This window comes from Anabrus simplex, chromosome X, assembly GCF_040414725.1.
Source record: "Anabrus simplex isolate iqAnaSimp1 chromosome X, ASM4041472v1, whole genome shotgun sequence".
In the NCBI taxonomy this organism is placed as follows: domain Eukaryota; kingdom Metazoa; phylum Arthropoda; class Insecta; order Orthoptera; family Tettigoniidae; genus Anabrus; species Anabrus simplex.
In genome coordinates this window covers 171339561-171364417 of record NC_090279.1, presented here as the reverse complement: position 1 = coordinate 171364417, position 24857 = coordinate 171339561, and positions in this window count along the sequence as shown.

The window sequence follows — 24857 nt, the reverse complement described above, 5'->3', positions numbered from 1 at the left end:
GTGTGTGTTTTACTGGGTCATCCTGAAATTAATCAGAGCGATAAAACAGACGGCTTTTTACTCATAACAATATTTAACCATGTGTACTCGTGTTGATTCTTACATTTTCAGATTCTTACTTGCCATTTTTAACTCCCTAATCATCCGCATCTTCGACAGCATGCACCATTTCCTTATTCATCGCTTTCATTTTTTTCTTCCACAAACATCTTACCATTATCAATAATTGTCATAGTTTCTCTGGCCTTCTCCATTCCCTGTTCTTGATTTTGCCAACAGATTTCTATTTTTTTGTTATCCCTACCTATCAATCAATCAATCAATCAATCAATCAATCAATCAATCAATCAATCAATCAATCAATCAATCATCAATAATCTGCAATTAGGACTGTCGCCCAGATTCCCTGTCGATTGTTTACTTAGCTTTTACCTGAACATATTAAAAAAACTTTGAAATTTGTCGAACATTTCCCTTGATAATGTATTCCATTCCCTTACTCCTCGTCTTATAAATGAATACTTGCTCCAATTTGTGCTCTTGAATTCCATCTTTATCTTCATATTATGATCTGTCCTACTTTTGAAAGTTCCTCTCAAGCGTATTTGTTTACTTATGTCATTCCACGCCAGTTCTCCACTGACAGCTACAAACATACCACATAGTTGAGCATCTCTTCTCCTACTCCCAAGTCTTCCCAGCCCAAATTTTTCAACATTTTCGTAACACTAATCCTTTGATGGAAATCACCCAGAACAAACCGTGCTACGTTCCTTTGAAATTTTTCCACTTCTCGTATCAAGTAGTCCTGGTGAAGGTCCCATACATAGGTACTTTCAATGATCCCCATCAGCACTAGTATAATATCCATATTCCCCTGTTACTTTATTTTTCTCTTTTGTATCTAAATATTTAACCCGTAATGCCGTAGTTAAGTATAAGAGAGGGCCAGGAATCTTAACTTCGCCACAAATGTAAGTCAGGAATGAATAAATAAATAAATAAATAAATAAATAAATAAATAAATAAATAAATAAATAAATAAATTCTTTCACACAGTCTCACGCAGTAAACATATATTTTCTTTCCCAACGGCTTTAAATGCTTTATGTTTATGAACTCCCATCACCCACCATATTATGGCCCTGCATTCTCTTTTTGTCATTTGATATTCTTATACCTGAATATTTATATTCATGAATTCCTCCAGATTTCTCTTATTTTTTCCCTCAGTTCTTAGCATTTGTATGTCTATATCTGCTGCTTTCTGCGGCATTTTCCTACAGAATTTTCTCTCTGTAATGACTGTTCCAATAATTTCCCATTCCAATTCCTTCTATTAATTGCTGTAAGTTACCAGCCCATTACCCAACGTGGTATCGCATTTGGTTTCGGTAAGCTATATCTAGAATTTCTCCTCCTCCTCCTGCTCTTTTTAAACTAAAGTAATATTTTATTAATCTCGTAATTATGTCCACTTTCACACAGTAATCTTGCAGTACTATTTGCTCCACATCTCGGTAAACCTGTGATTATTCTAATAGATCTACTAGTGACTGAATAACGCATTGCGATTTCCTTTTTTATGCCCCATACGTCTGAACCATATAATATTTTAGATCTGACCACAGAAATGAATACATTTCTTGACACCCTAAAATCAATATTAGGCATTCTGTTGTCTACTAGTCCTACTTACTTTAGACACTTCATGTATACTGTAGTACACAGTAGATGTGTCTCCTTTAACTCCAGTACGATGCAGCACGGAGATGTTTTGTACTCTAATTGGAAACTGTATCGCACACATACACGATAATTGACAAGTGTTTGACTGCGTGTGGCCACAGTAATTGAGTATACTAGCTAGCGCGTGATGTGCCAGCCCCAGATCGATCTACGCATATGGAGATTTGCATTCCTCTCACGACCATCACTAGCTGTAGACAGTCACTGCTTAGCGAGGGAACACTTCCAAAGAAATAAGTTGGATCGACATCCTGTTTTACGAGTTCCCAGAGAACTATGGTCACACTTACCCGCATCTACACAGTATCAGGAGGTTTGCATAAACATCAGGGGTATTGCATATGCTCGACCTTCCCATCATGCTGAGTCGAATGATTTTGGTTTGCGGCCGACGTCTAGACATAGAAGAGATACAACTGGAGTTGTTAGACTCAGAGGAATTAAAATCCCAGCCACTCTTAACTTGAAGATCAGACGCTGTTCCTATGCATTCAGAGACTCAGAGTAGATTTGATACCCGCCCCTCAGATACCTGGATCTTGACAGTGTAAGTTCGTAGTTAACAAGTAATTTAAGCTTCAAAAAATTGCATTGCTTTTGCACAGCATAAAGCACGCCCAGGCTGTACACCCATAGAAAATTCTGCTGTATTTTAACCCTTCTACCTCCGCTTCACATTATCCTTTTGATGTAACATTTGGCACAGTTCCCTAGTTATTTATGCTCTATCCATTGCAACACCACTATGTACACAATGTGATGGACGCATTCATGCAGATTGTCTGTCAAATTCTGAAGAATCAAATATCACAAGAAATGGCACAAATCTCACCCATTCCCACATCTGGAACTCGCTCAACTTTGCACTGAAATTACATAGTTTACGAAGCATTTCCAGAAGAAGAAAAAACCGCCACACCGTTCACGTTAAAACACTCCATTGAGAATTAAAAGCAAAAGTGGACAATTCCCATGTTTATTATTTTAAGCAATACATTTTTTTACTTCATATTTTAGGGTTATTTTTCTCGATCATTTTAAGCCAATTTTTGAGGATTTTAGATCATTTTTATAGGTCATTTTTCGGTATTTATTACATCATCAAAATCCTGACCTTGCTGATATGTAATGGTGAGGAAAGCGAAGGAAAACTATATCACTCCTCATTTCTCTAGTACGCCACATCAGTGACGCCCAGACCATCTATAACAGACCTATTGAGGAGCAAACCAGCCTATGGGCTGGTATTTATTTATTTATTTATTTATTTATTTATTTATTTATTTATTTATTTATTTATTTATTTATTTATTTATTTATTTATTTATTTATTTATTTATTTATTTATTTATTTATTTATTTATTTATTTATTTATTTATTTATTTATTTATTTATTTATTTATTTATTTATTTATTTATTTATTTATTTATTTATTTATTTATTTATTTATTTATTTATTTATTTATTTATTTATTTATTTATTTATTTATTTATTTATTTATTTATTTATTTATTTATTTATTTATTTATTTATTTATTTATTTATTTATTTATTTATTTATTTATTTATTTATTTATTTATTTATTTATTTATTTATTTATTTATTTATTTATTTATTTATTTATTTATTTATTTATTTATTTATTTATTTATTTATTTATTTATTTATTTATTTATTTATTTATTTATTTATTTATTTATTTATTTATTTATTTATTTATTTATTTATTTATTTATTTATTTATTTATTTATTTATTTATTTATTTATTTATTTATTATTTTCTCTCTGGTTTACAACACTGCGAAATCACCCCAATTATATAAACCTACACAGGAAACAGTCTATAACAACAACTACTAGCCAAAGTACCCGTTCTTTGTACAAATCTATGAGCAAGGATTCAAGTAGTTAATGATGCATAATGAAATTTGAATTATAAACTCACCAAATAATTCGATGACGATGATAATCAAAATTGCTGAATAATAAACTACAGCCCAACACAAAAGAAGAGCAGACTTCTAGTGTCGTGTTTTAAGGCAAAGTGGAGTGAGAATTATTTTGTTATTGAATCAAATGGCAAAGCATTGTATTCACTGTGCCCCATTTTGATTGTACAATTGAGGAACTTTTACCTAACCTTCAATTTTGGAAGTGATTAATCTGCAGTGTGATAACGTGCTAACAGGCAAATTCCAAGATAAGAATCTAACTGAATTCTCTAAGCGTCTTCCGAGTGATGAAAATGGTGAACTAAGATCATTAGCCCGGTCATTTTTTCTGTATTTGGTAGTACATGTGTGAAAAGATATTTTCAAAGATGAAATATATAAAATTTCAATACAGGTAAGTATTAAAAGATGGATAGGCCTATTTGTAATCAATTTTGTTGACAAGGAGAACTAACTTTGACCCCCAATTTAGTGAAATTATATCTCTAAAACGCAATTTTATTCATCTCATTAGCAAAGCTCTGTTTCAAACAATAATTGGAGTCTACTTAGAATTTTACCAGTAAATTTGCGATAACTCCAATTTGCCTCCTGGCCCACGGAGTGTAAAATATTTTATATTTGGCCGTTTATAAAAAATGTTTGCGAACTCTGATATAGACGTTTGTTCCGTGTCATCGCAGCATCCCAACTCTTCTACAACAGCAGTCCTAAGAGCTCCAATGCACTTCAGATCCCCAGTAGCTGACCTCTGATATTGCAAGTGAGTGAGTCACATGAAGGAGCTGCTATTGTGTACATAACGTCAAATCTTGGTGATGTAAATGGAAACTAGTGAGCATACAGCACATCTGCACCTGCCTCAAAAAGGAAAATATCGAGCGAACTTGAATCCTTTGAAAAGTAAATTGAACGTTCGTTCAGAAGGTGGTAGGCTGGTGGGACAGAGGAAGTGGAAGGGAACCGCCTGAAGCAGAACGAAGCTAATCTCATTGCACCGCATTTGCAAATAGGAAAGCGTGAAAAGCAATGAAGGCCTATGTTCTTTGTAAAGGGTCTTTCGTGGTAGTTCATTACAACTTCACTTAGACCACATGTGCTCCTGCGTCCGATATTAATGTATCCTGTGGACCTCAATTAGCGTGGAGTATTCTTTAATTATTACAAAAACGTCTCATCAACCTTCAAGGATTGAGCCTTGATATGTTCTTCCTCCAAGAGGTACGAATGAATTTTCTGGTACCAGTCTCGAGCATGGACAAAAGAGAAGAATGAAGGGCTGCTTATTCGCTCTGCTAGTTCTGTTATAGGGGAAAGGTACTACATAGAGAAGTATATGTAGTATCTATAGACTTACAGAAGGCGTTTAATAGGGTGAGGTGGAATAAGCTGATGAAAATACTTAAACGCATAGATCTGAATGGAGAGAGAGAAGATAGATCAAGGAATTGTGTGCTAGAATTCGTAAAGGTGTAAACGCATAAATTATTTAAAAAATTAGTTATCGATATATTTGGATGTTACTATTATATATTATCCCACAATATATGAATAATTAGTATCCACTTTTACTCTCCCACTGTACAAAAGAAAGATCCTAGAATATCTCTGAATAGCAATCTTGTAGTGCGAGATGAAGCTAAGCCACGCGGTAACATTACGTCACCTAGTGGTAGAAAATAGCACACGCTCTTACTGTCACATATTTTAGTGTTGACATCATGGCTGACGGTGACAGATGGCTGCTTAGAGTCGGTGTGACTTAAACCCCAGACACTATTAGTAAACCTTAAATGTAACAAGAAATTTATGCTGAAGTAAATCTGAACCTAACTGCATTTTAAAACAAGTAATTGATGAACATTTAACTGTTGTAAATGTAACCTATTATTAACATTTCAGATTTGGCGATTTGGAGCGGACATTCTTCAGATAAATAGTGGATATTAGCAGACGATTTTAATTTTCCTATATAAATAATTGTTTACGAACCAAAAATGTGACTGTTAATGTGCTCAATTTCATCCAACAAAGTCAAACGCTAAACTCAAAATACCTCAGTTCCATGTCTGTGTGTGTCAGCTCCCTCTCGCATTCTAGCACTCAGTTGTATTACAATCAAACAGCAAGAGCGAGAATAGGAGGAGAATTAACAGAAGAAATCGGACTAGGGAGAGGAGTTAGAGCTGCTGCTTGTCACCAACGTTGTTTAACCTTTACTTGGAGAAAAAAGTTTGGATGGAGAGAGAAGTGTCAACATTGGAGGAAAGAGAATTGAATGCATGAGGTCCGCTGATGATAATAACTCAGAATACTAAGGCCCTTTACAAAATACTTAAAGAACTAAACAGCAAGTGCAAAGAGAAGGAATGAGCGTAAACAAAAAGAAAACAAGATGCATGATACTTAGAAGGCAAAGGCGAAAAAGTTACAATCAAGACCGAGTGAGGAACTAAATAACTTGGAAGTAAGCTCACCGGACAAAAAAGTAGTCACCGTACTACTGGAGCCATGAGAACTACGCCGACAGAAGCCTTGAATACTCTACTAGACCTCCCATCACTATGTACGTATGTATGTTCAGTCCGTCAGCGATCCCGCTGGTGGGATCCTCAACAGCTCTGCCATCGGCTGTAATAGATGGCCTAGGCATCACTGAAGGGGCGTACTAGAGAAAATGAGGAGTGAGGTAGTTTCCCGTCGCTTTTCTCACCGAGCCAGAAGTTGCTATTACATATCAGTCTGCCAAGCCCACTGAAATGCATGCAACAACCGACCCTATGAGCAATATTTTCACACCATTCATAGCACGGACTGGCTGCAAAAGGAATTGCATTACTAGTATCACTCATACCTTAGTCACTTTCATTTTGTCAAAGCCAAGGATAAAGCTGAGACAGATCAATGAAATTAACAAAATTGCTCTAGCCCATACCAGAAGACACAGTGCACTGTAAACACTAGGTCCCACCAGCAAAGGCACTCCCATCACTATGCAATTTCATAACAGGACAGGCTAGAATGAGTTCATATAGACTGGCACAATCAGAGTGCTCGAATGCAAAAAGACCCCATCTAGGACACTGTAAAATTAACAGAGTAATAACAGAGGAAGTACTACACATGCCTTCTGATCATATGATATCAAAGTACAACTTTGAAAAACCGTTTGAGACCCAGATAATATGGGATATCAACAAACTGAATACTGAAAATGAAGATATAGTGTGATGGCTCAAAGACTGGGGATGGCACAGGAGGAGGGATCAACGGGGGAAGACCTGAGAAAATCTGAAAATGAACTATAGAAATAAGAACAGTTTCATTTTTAATGACAGCCTAGCGGCCATTAAGGCACTAGAAACAGTCCGGATAATATCCAGAATTGTCTGGTATTGCCATTCACTTCTCCTGAAGCTCTCAAAGTACAACATTGTCAAAATAGTATGGGAACCAGGGCATGCAGGTATAGAAGGAAATAAAAAGGCAGATAAACTGGCCAGGAGAGGAGCAGAAACACATTTTGTAGGCTCAGAACCTGTATGCTGGATTTCCTATGGACAAGCCCGACTCTACATAAGAAAATGGGTACAAAAGAAACTGGAAAAACACTCCAGGATGCAGGTTTGCAAAGGAACTGATAAAAGGACCAAACCAGAAGCATACTAAAGAACTGTTGAAACTCAGCAGAGAAAATATAAGATTGGTAGGAGGTATGTTGACAGGACACTGCCATCTGAAAAAAATGCCTACATAGAATTGGAGTAATAAGAGACAATATATGTAGGAAATGCAATGAAGCAGAGAAATCAGCTGAACACATACTTTTCGAATGTGAGGCGCTGGGTAGAATCAGACTCTCCACTCTAGGACTACCAGCTAAAGAGAGAGAAAACATCCAAGAAGACCCAATAAGAACAACCTGCAGCTTTGTGAAGGGAGCAGATATATCTAGATGGGAATGAAGGAAAACATGGTAGCAAAAGATCTTAGAGGTCGACGCTAATTAGGAACTAATATTTAGAGGCCCCATGAAGAAAAGAAGAAGTCACCGTTCTGCGCAGGCACAGATGGATTGTTAAGCGTGTACAGATAGCGTAGCGAACGAGTCCCGTGCTCAACCGCACGCGCATGAGGCAGTAGCGATCAGTGAGAAATTGATATTTCAAGGGGACAATGTGTGTCAACATGGGTAGATGTAAGGATGTGACAGAGTGACAAAAAGGGGCAATCGTGTTTGGCCGTGCACATGGCTATACGGTACGTAATAATAGCGCGTGGTCTCCGGAGAGGCCGGTGCAGGTCTTTTGATTTGACTCCCGTAGGCGACCTGCGCGTCCTGATGAAGTTGAAATGGTAATGAAGACGTCACATTCAGCCAGTCCCTGTGCCAGGGGAATTAACCAATTATGGTAAAAATTCCCGACCCTGCCGGGAATCGAACCCGGTACCCCTGTGACCAAAGGCCAGCGCGCTAACAATTTAGGCATGGAGATAAGGTACATTAGCTGCTGTTCCACAACGGACTGTTCGACATGTCTACAAGCAATGGTGTACTACACGTGACCACGAAATACGACGTCAGGTCGGAGAAAGATCATGATTGAGAGGGGCCGGAGACGCGTTTCACGGTTTGCGAATCAAAATTGCATCCAAAGCCGACAGGAATTGCTGCCCTCAGGGAATGAAAGTCCATCCCAACTTGTTAGCGAGAGAATATTGCGAGGAGAACTGCATGCAATGAACATTTGGAGTCAGTCACCTCGCAAGAGGCCATTGCTCACACAGGCACATACGACTCCGCGTCTTCAATGGGCTAGAAGTCATCGAAAGTAGGACAGTAGCTGACCGGCGGAACGTAATGTGGTCTGATAAATTACGCTTTTGCTTGTATTCCAATGACACACGTCGTCGAGTGCGCCAAAGGCCAAATGAAATATTATATCTTGATGTGTGCAAGGTTAGGTTCAAGCCGGAAGTGGGTCTGTGATGTTTTGGGGTTGTTTTTCGTATCACTGATTGGGCCGCTCACTAACATGGACCAGCGTGTTATTTGAACATTCTGAATGATAAGGAGTTGCCTTTCAGTCAACATCTGCATGATGAGTATGCTATTGATGTCCCGATTATTCAAGATGACGACAGCAAAGGTAATCGGGCTCCTCGCATATATGACTGGCCTGCACAATCACCTGACTTGAACCCCATTTAAACTCTGTGGGACATGTTGGAACAGCGGGTAAAACACCGACATCAGTATCCCCGCAATTTGGTGGAATTGCTCGATCAAATCCTCAGCGAGTGGCTTAACCTGGATGCGACGTATCCGCAACAACCTTGTGGACTCGCTTCCTAACCAAATCCAGGCAGTTATCAAGTAGAGACGGTGCAGCTATAAGGTATTAAATGATGCTTGTAAAGATTTGTACAGGGGTGACTAATATTTTGTCCAGTCAGGAGATGATGATGATGATTATTATAATTATTATATTAAATTTGTTTTGTAAACAATGCAGGCGTTCCTAATGAGCATTTAATGGGTTGCCTTATATACCGGTATTAAGTTTCTTAATGTGCACCTCACAACGTCACCACCGGGCGATGACTAACGCTCACGAAGTGAACAGAGCGTATTTAAAAGCAAACTTGCTTTGCAAGGTCGTAGTGGCGCTATTAGCACCACTCTTCGTCGACTAGCGCGCAAATTTGAATAGGCTTCATCTTTCAGATGTGCAAACACACCTCCCGAATTTCTTTTATCTAGCATAGGCATGTCAAACAGTTCTTGCAGAAATATATTGCACTTCCGACCCCGCGGTGTAGAGGGCGACGCCTGTCACCCGGCGGCCCCGAGTTCGATTCTTGGCCGAGTCATGGATTTTTAATTGTACATGATTAATATCCCTGACCTGGGGACTGGGTGTTTGTAATGTTCCTTTCCTCGCATTCAACACTTTACACTTCCGCACTTTCCAAATACACGCAGGTTCATAACATATAGTGCAAAGTAGAGGCAAAAGATCTTCTTAGGTCGACGCCCCGAATAAATAGCATTAAGGAAAAGATATTGCACGGCCTGGAAATGATCTTGCACACGTGCGTGCAGAACTTCTCCTCTCTAGGCGGGAGGAAAGGGACTTGAACTGACAGAACGTTCACTCACGGCAGGGATGAGTAAACCAGATCTCTTTGTGCCACGTGAAATAAAAGGACGATGCAAGACGATAGTGGTAAGAGGAAGAGTTATGCTAGATTTGACCCGTAGGCCTAATGGTCCCACTGTTTCCTAAGCCGCGGACATGAAGAACAAGCTCAGTAAAAAGCCTAATGTTAGGCGTCGTTATGAGCTGTATCATGCACATTAGTAAAGGATAGGAGGTTTCAGGACCTTCATGTTGTGAAAGGAAATTTGCAGCTCTTTTCCGTACCGTTTATTGTTCGACAAGAAGACGCACCCCAACATTTACACTTACAGAGTTAGTATGTGACGCGCGGCTGAAGCAAGAATACAAAAGGGAAATTATTGCCTTTTACCGAACACTTGTCCCATTACTCTTCCCACAACTCCGAAAGTTTGCACCAGAAATCCTCTCATTATTTGGAAGTACTTACAATTCTTTTCCAGAATGCGGCTAACAGACATGCATTCCAATGCAGTAATGAAAATACTGTCCGGCTCCATGGCTAAGTGGTTAGCGTGCTGGCCTTTGGTCACAGAGGTCCCAGGTTCGATTGCCGGCAGGGTCGGGAATTTTAACCATAATTGGTTAATTTCGCTGGCTCGGGGGCTGGGTGTATGTGTCGTCTTCATCATCATTTCATCCTCATCATGACGCGCAGGTCGCCTACGGGTGTCAAATCAAAAGACCTGCACCTGACGAGCCGAACATGTCCTCGGACACTCCCGGCACTAAAAGCCATACGCCATTTCATTTCTATGAAAATACTGTCTGTTAGCACCATCAAACCTAACATTCACCAAATTATTGCCAGAAAACGTCAGCAGGGATCAGTAAATCATTGAACATAAATGGGTTGTTTTTAGAAAAAACGTACTTTTATTTTCAGTGGAAACGAAAGCGCGATGCCCAGGGTATAGAGAAATGCTCACCGAAATAATTTTAAGTTATTGCACAACACCTTTGTTTAGTAACCTAACCTAACCCCATGGCACTACAGCCCTGAAGGGCCTTAACCTACTAAGTGACCAATACACAGCCCGAAGGCCTGCAGATTACCAGGTGTCGTGTGGTCAGCAAGACGAATCCTCTCTCCTGTTCTTCTTGGCTTTCTAGACCGGAGCCACTATCTCACCGTCAATAGATCCTCAATTCTAATCACGTAGGCTAAGCGGACCTAGAACCAGCCCTCAGATCCAGGTACAAATCCTTGACCTGGCCGGGAATCGAACCTGGGGCCTCCGGGTGAGATACAGGCACGCTACACCCCAACACCACGGGTCCGGCCCTTTGTTTTGTCAACAAGAAAATTCTTAATTTATTAATTTATCTTGAACATGTCAGAATTCGATTCTTCGTTTAATATTGGGTTAACATGTGTAGTAATTATGTAGCCTTCATTACTATAAGTTAGTCTTAGTATATAGCAATAATGTGTTTATTATTATTTCATGTAAATGAACAACTTACGGTGCCTTACTAATGATATATTGGTGAGAACAGCTGCCACTTAGAGGTAGCGCACTTTGTTCGCAATGAAGGAAGAAATACTGTGCACCCCTAACGCACATCCGAATTTCTCCGCTCGAGTCAGCATGTGCCAGCCGAGACTGCACAGCAGTAAAAACACCCTCCACGTAGTGATGGGATAATCAATGCAAAATAATCGCTTATTCGATTATACTGTATTTCTCATTCTATTACTTTTTCATCATTCATTCGAATGAATGAGGCAATCGAATAGTGAATATTTTTTCATCCGATACTTTTTCGATTATTCATTCGAAACTCCATTCGAATGAATGAGGCAATCGAATAGTGAACATTTTTCCATCCGAATACTTTTTCGATATTTCATTCGAAACTCCATTCGAATGAATGGGGCAATAGAATAGTGAATATTTTGTTCATCCGATTACTTTTTCGATTATTCATTCAAAACTCCATTCGAATGAATGAGGCAATCGAATAGCGAATATTTTTCCATACGAATACTTTTTCGATATTTCATTCGAAACTCCATTCGAATGAATGAGGCAATCGAATAGCGAATATTTTTCCATCCGAATACTTTTTCGATATTTCATTCGAAACTCCATTCGAATGAATGGGGCAATCGAATAGTGAACATTTTTCCCATTCGATTATTTTTTCGATTATTCATTCGGAACTACATTCGAATGAATGAGCTAATTGGATAGTGAGTGCTTTCGAAATAATTAAATGAAAAGTGATGTTATTAATACAATTAATTTGCTAATTTAGTTTCAACATTATTTTATTCGGTTATTTAAATAAACGGACGGAGGTTATTCTATTATTAAAAGTAATCAATTATCCCATCACTACCTCTACGCAGCTCGTCTGGAGTGCGCTTGACCTTGACATGTCTGATCAAGCACAAGTCTCTCTTGGTGCTGGGATTTCATTTTCCGCCAGTTAACGTATCCACAAAGACGCACACGAGATGCTGGCAGTTGGTACAATTGTTTTATTTGCATGTATTTACAAATTAAACACACGCATAGCCTTAACCACTGCTGTCACCATAAAACACTCACATCACAAACCGCCATTTAAGACAACTGCCAATCTCTGCACATGGAGAATACAACCTTGAAACACAAATAAAACAGTTGACTGATTGAAAGCATGTCTACGCGTGGTCACTAGTATAATCTTGCTACAACATAACTCTACTGAACAATAACTCGTCAAACAATCACTCTCTCCAACCAATAACTAACTTAACAGTAACTAACTTTCACCGTCAACATCGTCTCCTTATATATACGTCCTGGCTAGGCTTCCAGAAAGATACGCTACAAGAAATACCTTTGTGAAAATTCTAGAGTGCCCAATACACAAATTATAATGTGCAGAATAATCTCAATCGTTCTAGTGCCTATTACCATTCTCTAAGTTACAGTGTGCTTCGCAATTATGGATTACAATTTATATATACAGGTAAAAATAAATTATTATAATAATGATTTGTCATAAGTCTGTACAGAGTTCTCCTCCATCTTCACAGACACTATACACATGGGTATATAAATGCCTGAATGAGTTTTTAATGAATGATTCCATGAATGAATTAAATTGTCATGCATGCATGAATAAATGAATGTACACTTCTCTCGCCGTCACGGATAGCCACCCAACTGAGGAGAGAGCATTCGATTCGCAGAATAAATGCATTGATGGGATTATGCGTAACTACTGCCCGGTCGTGTTATCCACCCCTGGTGAGAAAATGAGCCACTTTCCCAGGGATAACACGCCCGGCTCTTTCTCTTGAGGCCCAAAAGGAAGACCCCACCTGATCTAATAGCCGCCAAACAAAAATAATAATAATAATCTACAAGTATTTAAATTAACTGAACTGACATGAATATTTATATATATAGCACATGTTTCATGACATAACCTCACAAATAGCGCGATCATATCGTATGTTCATATGATGTAATAATAATAATAATAATAATAATAATAAATGGATGTAACACTTCATAGTTATACATACAAGCAATAATAATCATCATCATAATCGTAAAATAATAATAATAATAATAATAATAATAATAATAATAATAATAATAATAATAAATAATTCGAGCTCGATATCTGCATTAGATACCGATGAGTGAGAGAACATTGTTTTCAAGTTATACCTGTTATCACACTTGCGTCACAGTGTATCATCTACTGTGGGCAACTTTCCAGCTTTTATATTTATTTATTTTAATTTATTTATTTATTTTTTTGCTATTTGCTTTACGTCGCACCGACACAGATATGTCTTACGGCGACGATGGGATAGGAAAGGCCTAGGAATTGGAAGGAAGCAGCCGTGGCCTTAATTAAGGTACAGCCCCGGCATTTGCCTGGTGTGAAAATGGGAAACCACGGAAAACCATCTTCAGGGCTGCCGACAGTGGGGCTCGAACCCACCATCTCCCGATTACTGGATACTGGCCGCACTTAAGCGACTGCAGCTATCGAGCTCAATCTTTTATATTTAACATATGAAACGAATAACTTAGTACAGTACAGAAAAGATATAATAATCGATATAATGCGGGGGTGTGTTATATCTTCTGTCAAAATACTTGCAATGGGAACGCCCCCGGTTGATACTGACTAGACTGCATTAATATCGTAACAATTGCTGCTATAGCTTCGATAAACAAGAGTACAATTTTTAATCGCAGTTCCATCCTCGTTTGATGAGCTCCAGCAATTCAATATGGTATTGGATGGCACACAACTGGTATCTGTTTTATGTCAGTGGAAGCTTAGAGCTGATTGCTGTTTGATCTATTGCGGCGATTACTGTATTTACAAAGAAGACCGTTGTGGGCAATAATCTGTACTCTGCCTCCTAAAGCACGTTTTATTACTATACCTTTATTTGGAAAAGTATTGAACATTCCAATATATATATATAGGATTCAGTCAGGCCTTTAATAAATTGAATCGCACATTCCATTTTTTTACAAGTTGCTTTATGTCACACCGATGGGACATGAAAGGGCTAGGAGTGGGAAGGAAGCAGCCGTGGCCTCAATTGAGGTACAGCCCCAGCATTTACCTGGTGTTAAAGTAGGAAACCACGGAAAACCATATTCAGGGCTGCCGACGGTGGGGTTCGAAGGCACTATCTCCCGAGTACTGGATACTGGCCGCACTTAAGCGACTGCAGCTATCGAGCTCGGTCATTTCAATAAAACATTAATATCTGAAACACACATTTTTTTACAAACACCAATCAGTACGAATTGAGTAGAATTTGGCTTAGTTGGACGTTTAAAATTTAAAATCCTAAATAATTCGAAAATTTCCACGTCTTTTTATATTATGATAGTACTAAAAATTCGTGTGGAAACCGAATTTGTAGGCACTAATAAGTTAGAAAACACAATAATTTGGTTATTACGAAGTGTCGACTAGTCCTCTATTCCGTAATATATACTCCCTGCCGTGTAATCGCATACACTAAGGTAGGACCTCTCAGGGTGCATGCGTCGGTGTACTGCGCGGCGTAAAGTGTAAAAGACGACTTCGCTAGGTTGACCAGAGTGCAGACCTCCACTCCTGGATTTTGGGCAATAGCGCGCTCTCTCTCTCTCTCTCTCTCTCTCTCTCTCTCTACGCGTGTCTCACTCACTTCACATGTCTCCACCTTCCTGCAGCGCTCCGCCATCCGAGCAGAACTCAGCCGAGTCGCCCCGAGACAAAACGCTGGTCCGACCCGAGCCTAGTCAGACCGATGCACGGTGCGCAGAAAATCTGCGCCTCGGTTTGCACGCGTGAGTTTGGGCGTTTGAGAAGCCCTGAACTATAGGTACAACCTTACCCTTCCTCTCCTGTTAACACTGAAGGTAGTGATTTATAGTTATTTTCTAACTGTCGGGTTCAACTCAGTATCGCTTAGGAACCCTACTTGCCGATACGAAGGAGCTGCCTGGCCGAAGCGGTAAAGGCACGCTCGGTTCATCTCGAAGGACGTAAGTTCGATTCCCCGTCAGGAAGTCGAAAAAATTCAAGAAACGAAATTTCCACTTCCGGAGGTGCACATGGTCCTGAGGTTCACTCAGCCTACACCAAAACTGAGTATTAGGTTAATTCCTGTGGGAAAAGGCGGCCGGCCGTAGGGCTAACCACCCCACCAAGCGCCGAGGTTACGGAAAGCCTTTTTTCTTCCACCATTCCAAGAAGGGCCTTCGTGGCCTGTACGGAGATTACTTTACTTTGCTTTACTTTCCGATATGACGTCTTATAATTACCGTTAATTTGGCATGTTGGCACCATCCAGTCACGGTTAATTTCGTGAGTTGCGAGTTTTATTTATTGCCACTGCCGTATTCTTAAAAGCACTAGTGTTACATTTGCGAGTATACTGTAAGTAAAGCATATTATTTTCTTTTTCTGGAGGATTATAAATCTGCTTGAGTAATGCCAGGTTAAGTAGAATTGTGGCATGTACAATGGTCTGCCAAATTATTATACTCACTGATGGGTACTGCATTTTTTAAGATGTCTGTATGTTGTTCAAGGAACAATGGAGAGGGGTCAGCACGAGCTAATTTTAAGCAACTAACCTCTGTCCCAAAAGAAGATTAGTGCCACATTTCATACTGCATCGTGACATGAGGCAAAATCTGTCACAGCTACCCAATAGAATCAGGAAATTAATGTCTAGGACTGGCCAGCAAATTCTCTTGACTTCAACCCAAAAGAAAACATTTGTATTACACAGAGGAAAGAAATTAAGCCTGCAGGAGATATTACCAACCATAATACTCCCATAGAAATAATAAATGAGGCTTGGAGAATCTGACAAGAAAATGCATTTCAAGTGGCTGCAACTAAGTCTGACTTTAGAAAGCACTAGTAATTTAGTTAGATCAGTGTGAAAAAAATTGGCGACTAGCAAATCGTTTTTGTATAGGAAATGAAAACCACGTAAAATATTCACACAATAAAGGGAGTGTAATTCTTCACCAGTCCGTATACAGGCCTACTACCAGCGTACATTTCAAAAAATTAAGGAAATACCTTATTATCTTTGTGAGTATAATAATTCGGCAGACAACTCTAGTTTCTGTTAAATAACGAACGCAGCATTTTATTAACACGTTCTTATGTCCTTCAATTCGTATGTACAGAATTAAATAAGGATGTATAAAGAGCAAGAAAATCTGCAGGAACTCCTCCGAAAATGAAAACAACGGTACCCTCTCAATTCAGTTGAAATGGAAGGAAATTTCGTTATTAACCTACCCTAACCTAACGTTAGTACTTCTGCACAAAAAAGGAGATTCAACAGAATGCTCCAATTACAGAACACTAAGTCTTGTTTCACATGCAGCAAAAATATTCACATGCATATTAAGAAACAGAATCTATATGAAAATTGAGCAGAATCTAGATGATGATCAGTTTGGGTTCAGGAAAGGAGTAGGAACGAGAGAAGCTATTATAGCACTTGAAACCATCTTGGAGAGAAAACTGGAGCTTAACAGAAATACATATATAGCTTTTGTAGGCCTGGGAAAAGCTTTTGACAATGTTCAGTGAAAAAGACGGTTCAAAATTATGAAGGACATTCATTTGGACTGGAAAGACAGAAAAGCAATACTTAACCTCTACATCAATGAAAGAATAAACATCGAAAGTAATGATAAAGTATGCAAGGTGAGAATCAGGAAAGGAGTAAGACAGGGGTGTTCCTTATCACCATTTCTATTTAATCTGTACATTGAAGAGGCCATGAAAATTTTTAAATCCAAAACACCTGGCATTAAAATAAATGGAACAACTGTACACTGTATTAGATTTGCCGACGATATTGCACTTCTGGCTGACAATGAGAAGAACATGCAGATCATGCTCAACAAATTAACATCCATCTTAAAAGATTTCAAACTTAACATTAATGTAAATAAAACTAATGTTATGGTTGTAAGCAAATCTAAAATGAAGCCAGAGGCACATCTCAGAATTGGAAATATTTTATTAAAACAGGTGCACAAGTTCTGCTACTTAGGATAAGTTATTACCGATGACAACAGATGCACTGTGGAAATAAAAAGAAGGATTTCCCTGTGTAAGAAAGCCTTTGAGAAGAAGAAGCAGCTCTTAACTAATAAATCCTTAAATACTGAACAAAAGAAATTATTTATCAAAACGTTCATTTGGAGTGTGCTGCTATACGGTTGTGAAGGATGGACTCTCTTGAAGGAGGACGTGAAACGACTAGAGGCAGTGGAAATGTGGCTATGGAGGAAGATGACAAGAACTAGCTGGATTGAGAAGAAAACTAATGAAGCAGTGCTTAGAGAAATAAACACCCAGAGACATTTAATAACAACGATAAAAAGGAGAAAAGCGTCAGTTTTCGGTCACATTCTCCGGCATAATAAAGAACTTGTTCGAAGGCAAGGTGATGGGAAAGAAAGGCAGAGGGAAACCACGGAAGGAGATCATTGAAGAGGTAGTTGAGACGGTGGAATGCCAAGGTTATGGAGAGATGAAAAGGATCGCAGAGAGAAGAGATCAATGGTTGCAGCGACAAGGCAAAGCCTTTAGATGATGATGATGATGATGATGATAATGATGATGATGATGATGATGATGATCCTAACGTTCTCATATCACGACTTCTGTACAGTTTGCAGATCTAGCCTTTGTGTATTCAGGCTGACTTACGGCATATTTATATGTAGACTTGCTTGTGTGGATTATTACAGTGTGGTTTCACTTCAGTCCGGCAAGTAATAGCAAATTTTAAGAAGGGAGTTGAATTATTTTTACAAAGCAAACACCAAAGAATACTATATCAAAATAAAGACAGGAATATAAATCACAAAATCAAGTGAGGCTGAGAAGGGGTGTATTTCATTAATTCTTCATTGAGCTTGAAAACCGACTTAATTATGAATATCTTGAGTGACCATTTACTTGGACAAGGGAACCATCATTATTGATACTTACACTGAGGTTAGTTTGTTGATGGTAATGTCTCATGATATCAATATGTAACTAGTCATGTTGGTAGCAGTGATGAGCGATTGAAAAAAAATAGTAATCGGATCAGGTTTCTTACCCATAGCGTACACACTCAAATACATGCTTGACCTTCTCGGAATACACAAAATAACACATTTTTTCCACCAGTACAGTACTATACATTCTCCAGCAGTTAAATAGAGTTTTCTCAATTGCAGTGGTCTTACTCTTGATTGCCTGACTTTCCACTAGAACTAAAGCCTCAGAAATTGCAACAAACATATTCTCGAGGGCGCAACCTTCTTGGTGGCCCGCCCCACCATTCAGGTGGGAAGTTAATACAAAAAAAAGAACATATCGAAATAGTTCCACTGTAGCGCTGTAACTCCTTTAAACGTCTGGTGACAGCCTGATAAGTCTTCAGTCTAAACTCAATTGTTTCTCCTCCTCTTTCTTTTTTCTCTCCGTAGTAAGAACTACTGAATTCGGATATGATTGCTATTTGTTGTAGAGTGGAGTACCATATGAAAATTGGATTGTCCAGGTTGTCCAGTCGGTCAAATGAAAAACTCAGCAGTTAGGGGAAGGAGGTGTTTTCGTATACTGCGGGTAATGAGCTGTTGAGTCTTGTTGTTGTGTAGGTGTACTTGACTCTCCTGTGTTTAATATTTATCTACAGCGTTTGTACTGTTGTGAGGCTTCATTGTATTTGAGGTAAGTAAGAAGCAACTGATATCGTTTCTTCTTCTTTTCCTACCTCTTTTTCCCACACCTGTGAGGTTTCGGGTGCGCACTGCGTCGCACATTGTGTTTTGGCCCTGTTTTAAGGTCGGATGCCTTCCTGACACAACCTTGTATGGAGGGATGTAATCACTATTGCGTGTTTCTGTGGTGGTTGGTAGTGTGATTTGTTGTCTGATTATGAACATGAGATTGTTGTGACAGATACAAAAATCAAGTCCCCGAGCCAGAAGAATTAATCAGAAGCGATTGAAATCCCCAACCCGGCCGGGATTCGAACCCGGGACCCTCTGAACCGAAGGCCAGTACGCTGACCATTCAGCCAACGAGTCGGACTAAGAAGCAACTGATATGTCTAGAAATAAAGGACATGGCCTTAAAGCGGGAAGGGAGGGAAGGTGTGAATGACAGATGGGCTAATATCTCAAAGGTCAAGGATAACAAAGGCAAAAGGTTCTCCTGTCACCAGTTCGATTCACTATCTCTCCACTCGTGAATCGATCTACCCATCTCACCTTCAGCACTCTTCTATAACACTGCATTGCTCCTTTTCATCCAAGTCACAACAGTAGTCTTCTGCGGTCCCAGAATGTTTCTCAGAATCTGCCTTTTCTTCTTCTGGAGTTCTTGTTGCACCTCCCCCTTTTTTTTTTCTTTAAAATAAGACACTCTGAAGTGTGCAATCCCTCCGGTTTTATTAACGAGTTATAATGTCAGATCCTTGTAGGAGATTGCCCTTTTGTTATACCTGGCCTGTATTAGCTTGTACGCCAGATCTAATTTTCTGCCTCTTACTTTGTTTGTCTCTTTATCCAGTCCGTTCAGTTGGACTATTCACCCAGGTATTTGAACTTGTCTGTCCTTTTACTCTTGCCATGTTTTACCTGCATATACCTCTCGCTTTGGTACTTGCACTCCATATATTCAGTATCTTATTATTCTTATTCTTGTTTCGTTATGCCCATTCATAGAACGCGTTGGAACTTGTTCATTGGCTTGATGACTTTCGCCTTCCTATTCTTCCAAAATCTCTTCATGAACTCACTGTGTTTCCCCTTCCTTTCTTCTGATCACTTTGTACCAGCCCTTCTGCTATGTGTGTTTATTTACTGAGGTATTGAAGACTTTGCGATTTTTCATTATGTCTTCTCCAATTTTCAATTCTTTCAGGTCTCCTCTTGTTTCCCCCAGCCAATTTATTACATTGAATAACCTTTTCGTGAGCCTATTATTTATTTATTTATTTATTTATTTAGCGAATGATGCTACAGATGACAATCGACACTACGTACACGTTCTTGACACCCACAAAAATAAAAAACAGATATAGAAAGTCAACATTAACAGGTTAATGTGGAGGTCTTTCAGTCTCTTACATATGAATGTCCAGTTCTTCCAACCAAGAGAGTGGCTCAGGGGTCACACTATGTATGTCCTCAATCGAACCAATGAAAGCTCGCAGAGGGCAGTCCTTCAGAAGGTGCACGATGGCGTGCACGTGAGCACCAGAGTCACAAGCTGGAGAGTCTTTCCAGCCCCGCTGATGCAGAGCAGAAGCACTTCCTCCGACTCCGCTGCGTATCCTGTTACGTGTGGTCCAGGTGGAGAGAGGAAGGTTGAACCCAGGCAACTTTTTCTAGTTGGATCTCTGATGTTGACAACGCCGTGGGGGTGTGATTGAGACCATTCATGTTTCCATGTTTCATCAGGTTTCAAATACGAATTGACTAATTTATTTGCCGTCTTACTGAAGTGTTCCGTCATTCCAGTCTCGTTACGGCATTTCCATCTGTATCCTGATGTATTATTATTATTATTATTATTATTATTATTATTATTATTATTATTATTATTATTATTATTATTATTATTATTATTATTATTATTATTATTATTATTATTATTATACCGCGAGGTACACCTCAACCCCGCACATTTAAAAGAAGCGCCTCAAGGAGCTCTATCTATCAAACAAAACGTGAAACCACTACTGCATAATGTTGGGACATTAATCAGAAGATGTCACTCATAAATAACAGAGTATTGTGTTATTTTGAAGTTGCCTAAACTAACTGGATTTATTTGTTTTGTTTTGGTTTACTTCAAGAAGTTTGAACTTTACTCCATAGATGTCATTACAAAAAACCTGAGGTAAGGCACTCTGGTGCAAGGTAGAAGCATTAGTGATTTAAAGAAGTTGTGTATTCATAGGTTTTCACAACTAAACTAGCTTTCATTTATTTCAATATTTCTAGGTTTGCAACACTTCCTTCTCTTTCCGCCAGCTTTTGAATCTGGCCAATCAGAAATTTTCTGTAATTATTTTTCAGCCAATAATAGACTTCTTGTACCTTTTGGATTACCCAATAAAAATGAGAGGGTGTGTCCGGATTTAGTCCATAGCCTTCTCGAATCATCCACTCGGGTATATAAGCTGAGGACTTTCAAGCTACCTTGTGTTATAGATCGCCGAATTTCTGAGTGCGTGTTGTGTGTGTTAAGACAGGAGGCGTGGCGCCTCATTCTTTGGCAGGCAGTACACCAGCCCAGGTAATGGTCACCAGTTTTCTATCTCTGTAGCTATCTCCGCCAATTTATCCGAGGGGAATGTTCTAAGCTTTAACTATGTAACCGTGTGATTTCTAAAATGTAAATTACTTCTTGCTAATGTAAAACTTCATAAAGTCTTTAACTGTAAATCGGGGATAGAGAGTGCGTTACCCTCTTGAGTTCCCCTTCAGTTATCTCGAGGTGACTACGATTTTCTAACTGTTTCTCCTTCTGTAAAGCACTAAATTAACCTTTCATTCTAGTCACCTCAGTAGCTTGGCATTAGCCTCTGTATCATTGGGCCGCGAACCCAATTAGGGTTATATACTTGGTTTTCTAGGAGCGCAAGTGTACTCCTCCATACATTCTGTGTTTGGGCCAGTAATTTAAACGGTTCTTCTTTCCACGAAGGCCCAGTAGTTTGGATAATAGATACCCCTGTGTACAAAAATTGTAAATGTAGGTTGGGCCTAGAGAGGCCAGAAATTGTAAGATTTTTGTGTAATGTTGCCTTGAGTAGGCTGTAAGAAATTGGGAGCGCAGTCTCCTTGGTTAAATTTGGAGAGCATATGAGCTCTTTTTTGGTATTTATGTAATATTGTGTGGAGCCTTTGGAAGGCCGTAATTGTAACAGTTGGAGCAAAGTGCTCTGGAATCTGGTGTCGAAATAAACGCTATATTGGCGACATTGTAAAGTTTTAAATTAGGGGCTTGAAGCCCAAAAGTGTTATATTCCCCTATTCTGGGGTTTTCTATTTTTATATCAAGTTTTAAATTGATTTTTGATATCGTGGTTAGACTCATTCAAGCCAACACCTTCTTTCACCTCTCCCCGTTCCACGAAACCCCGGTAACAATTATTATTATTATTATTATTATTATTATTATTATTATTATTATTATTATTATTATTATTATTTATTGAAGGCTTTGTAGAAAATCGTTTTCCACTTGTTTTTATATAAATTAATCTAATTAAAGGCTTTTTTAAATTATCATTCTCAACTGAGTGTAAGATTTTATTTACTACTTTACGGGCATAACAAGAGCCAAGCTGCGTTACACCAAGAGCACCAAACTAAAAAAAAAAAAAAATGTTGATTCTGCACATTTTTCCCATCCCAGCAGGGGATGGCAGTAAGTCATGTGTGTTCATTCGACACACCCACATCACCAATATTGCCCTCTCACTCCCCTTCACCACCAACCAAAAATGATGCATATCCTCTCGCTTTCCTTTCTCTTTTTTTTTCTATACGTTCCGCGGACACAAGGAAAACATTGGTTTACGACTGACTGAACAACGTAATCACTAGTCCTGACATGAAAGATGTTTCCCAACAGATCCATATCTAACCGCCTGCTACCCTCCGTAGAACAGATTGTTGGACGGAGATTCCTCTTACAGAGTAGCGGAGTGGAATATCCTTTTATCTTCCTCTATCTTAATGGTAAACTACGGACTTCCCATAACTGAATAATAATAATAATAATAATAATAATAATAATTGTACCGGGGGTACACCTTCTCCGTCCATTGAAACTGCGCGCCTTCTAGAAGGCCATCTGTGTTATGAATCTGAAACTGTGTATCTGAAGATATTTGGACCTTCAGTGTTTAGATGTCTCCACTATCGACTTATGTGCCCCCTCTGACGAGAGGACGGACTATTAATTTTTCAAGGGAAATTTCTATTCTATATGGTTTTAAACCTTATGTGTTTGTAAATTGTTCTTTTTTTGTGCTGATATCAGCACTTCTACGGTTTCCTTCTTCCTTATGTTATGGACCAATCAGAAATTTGTGTATATATTTTTATTGCCAATTAAAATTGGGGGTGTGTACAGGCATTCTGCCTAGGTCAAGAGAGTTGGGGAACCTTCCCTCTGAATTGCTATATAAGCTGGGCGCTTCAGGATCGTATGGTCATCTTCACCGCTCCGGTCTAAGTGTGTTGTACGGCATAGTAGGGGGAAGGGGCAGCGTTGTCCTCGTCGGAAGGCCCAACAGCTTAATATAATGGCAGACATCTTTTAACATGTGATAGCTCCAGACAGTTAACTTGAGGGGAAGGTTTCAAAATTACTTCTTCTTAATGTAAAATTCTAAAGTTTAATATCACCTCCAAAATGTAAATTTCAGGCAAATCCGAAGACTTCGTTCAAATCCCTGATGGGAAATATTTAACTTAGGGGATAAAGCGTGTTCACCCTCTATTAATTTACATTCAACTTGATATGGTAGTGACTATGATTTTCTAAACCTCCAAATTTTAACACCATTTTGGAGCTTAATACTTCGCATGTAGTCACGCCTTTGTAGTACAGGCTTAGCCTCTGTAACTTCGGGCCATAAGTCCATGTAGGATTTTAAGTGTGTTGTACGGCATAGTAGGGGGAAGGGGCAGCGTTGCCCTCGTCGGAAGGCCCAACAGCTTAAGGTAATGGCAGACATCTTTTAACATGTGATAACTCCAGGCAGTTAACTTGAGGGGAAGGTTTCAAACTTCTTTCTTCTTAATGTAAAATTCTTATTTCAAAAGGAGTGCAGGTGTTTCGACTCCTAGCATTTTGTTTATGGCCGATCGTCCTAAACCTTTTCTTTTGTACTTATAGGTCATTTAAAATGGGCACTCATTGCCCCTGTTAAATTCTCATTATTTATAGACGGGTGTGTAACAGACTGTCGAACTGAAATAACAGTACATACAGTTTTGAAGTTTACCAAGTGTAAATTTGGATAAGAAATTGGTGCCTCAAAAAAGACTGGATTGTATTAATGTTTGAAGCTCAAAGTACTGCGATGTGAGTGAGTGGTGCAAATATGCTCCTTGAAATAATGTACCTTTAGAACTACCATTGCACCTGATTTTTGCCTTTAAGTCATTGTTGTTATCAGAGCTGAAGAGCTCCTTGTTATTCCATTTAACTGTAATTTGTTGTTGTTCATCCAGATTATCTATAAAGTTTAAAATCAGAGAAAAAGGAAGGAAATAAATAAATGTTCAGAATTTAGTGTTTTAAATTATGCTTCGATCTTCTTTCTGTCCATCCATTTACCACGGCACATTCTTAGACCTCTGCGAAAAATGACGGACATGGCCAGGACGAGACGCCTCTACCATTTTATGGACACGTCTGCAGGAATCATCTGCCAGACTGAC